Source organism: Cynara cardunculus (assembly GCF_001531365.2).
Source record: "Cynara cardunculus var. scolymus isolate 2C chromosome LG 3, CcrdV1, whole genome shotgun sequence".
Taxonomy (NCBI): Eukaryota; Viridiplantae; Streptophyta; class Magnoliopsida; order Asterales; family Asteraceae; genus Cynara; species Cynara cardunculus.
Genome location: NC_037530.1, coordinates 7,278,963 through 7,281,286, shown reverse-complemented (window position 1 = coordinate 7,281,286; position 2,324 = coordinate 7,278,963).

The following is a 2,324-nucleotide window of genomic DNA, read 5'->3' as shown; positions in this document are numbered from 1 at the left end:
TTATCGGATGAATATGGCAAGAACCAAGAATCTTACCTAGTAAGAGCAAATACATGGACCGAAAGTCTTACCCGGTAAGTGATGGCGATGACTCTCAGCACGGTTAGCGCTTATCGGATAAATTGTTACATACGCTATCGTTTTGTTAGACTGAAATTTTACCCGAAAAGTAAGCGATAGAGTTGGATTTTACCGTTAAATACTTATTAGGTAAGTGTTTAAGTAAAGAGACCCTAAATAAAAAATAAGTAGTGCTTATCAGTCACTGGTCTTATCAAAGATGATAGGTGTCAAAAAAACATGTGGGCCAAGGATAAAAGAGTAAATTGATATAAGCTAGTAGTGTAGCGGTTAACATTGGAAGCGTATCTTGGATGAATCTTCGTCAGTAAATGGACCACTCTACCCTCTCATTTCAATTTGAACCACCAAACCGTACCACATAAATGGAGAAAATTTACACATGGATGATGTCATAAATACTTTACTGTATTTTCTATAATTTACACATTTATAAATATTGAATTAAATCTTGCATTAAATCTTATATTAATGAAGTTGTCTATATAAAATCAAGAAGATTTTTGTTCAACGGAGATTTTCATAGATGAAAAGAATTTGTTTTTTAATCGAGGACATGTTTAAAAACTTAGGGGTCGTTTACCAAACGCTTACTCGGGTAAACGTTTATCAAATTAAATTACCTCACCGGATGAATATGGTAAGGACCAATAATCTTATCCAGTAAGAGCGAGACAATGACCAAGAGTCTTACCCGGTAAGTGAGGGCAACGACTCTTATCACGGTAAGCACTTACCGGATAAATTGTTGTATGCAATGTCATTTTGGTGGTCTAAAATCTTAACCAGTATGTAAATAATAGTGTTAAATTTTATTGGTAAACATTTATCGGTTTTTGAAGTTGAATTCAGTGGTTGTTGATTTATCATTTAAACTTACTTTGTTATATTCATTTTTAATTAATTTTTATTTATTTATGCTTTATGCTCTCCCTGGTTTTAAATTCTGATTTCGTCCTTCGATACTACTAAACAATCATGTATAACTGACTGAATAAATTGTGATTTTGATATTCTTATTAAATTTATTAAATTACTAACAAATAAACCCTTAATTTAGAACAAATAATAGATGAAAAGAATAATCTGACAAAGAAATATTACTATTTCAATTATTATTATTATTACCGAAAAAGATACTATATAACATGATCTTGAGATTACAAGCTGGCGTTTATAATGTCTTTAAAAATAATAAAATCTGTCAAATAAATTAAAACACGAGAGATTTGCAATGAAATTAAATCTTTATTTTTATTGTGTTTGGTTATAAGGAATTAAACAAAATTTAATTTTGTTTATTTGAACTTTATGTTTAATTTGCATAATGTAGCTTTATATTTAGAATGTGAATAACAATGAATGAAAGAATTACCTTGTAACTTTTTGCTTGGTTTATAAATTGGTCGTTTACTAAAAGCGGTTCAAGTAAGTGTTTATCAGTGAACATGACAAAGACTAAGAATCTTACTCAGCGGCGGATTTATGATTTTTGCCGAGTGGTTGTAACTTTAAGGTGGATCAAAGGCCCATAAAGTCACACGATGTGTTTTTAACCAAATTCCACCATGTTGAGGGATTTTTTAAAGTTTTTTGTTTGATTTGAATAAATCTTTAAGTTTCTGGGTTGATTTGAAAAAATATTTTAAGTTTTTTGGTTGATTTCGAGGGTTGTTTTCGGTTAATTATGAAAGACTTTTTCGGCTTTTTTGTAGATTTTGATTTTTGGTTGATTTAGAGGAATTTTGTTGGAGTTTTGGTTGATGTTCATTGTATTTTCTAATATCTCATAACATCCTTCAATTTTTAGCAGGTGCACCTTTCGTACCCTAATTTTTTTCCTTGCCAAATAAGGTTGAGTGGGTGCAGGGGACCCAACTCGGGATCTAATAGGCTCGTGCCTACCTTACCTGGTAGGGGAGGCATCACATGGAGTGATCAAGATTTTAACTGGTAAGTGAGGACGGTGACTTTTACCTGGTTAACAGTTACTGGGTAAAAGATATTTATCAACAATCTCACTATATCATTATGATAACCGAGAATCTCATATGCTAAAATAAGTGAAGGACTCTTATCTGATTAGAATTTAGTAAACGCCCCTTTGGTTTGTTTATCTCAAGTAGGATCTCATGCAAAATGTTGTATAGACAAATAGGACTTCAATTCAAGATCATAAGAACAAGAATAGAAAGAAAAAAAAAATATATATATATATATATATATATATATATATATATAGG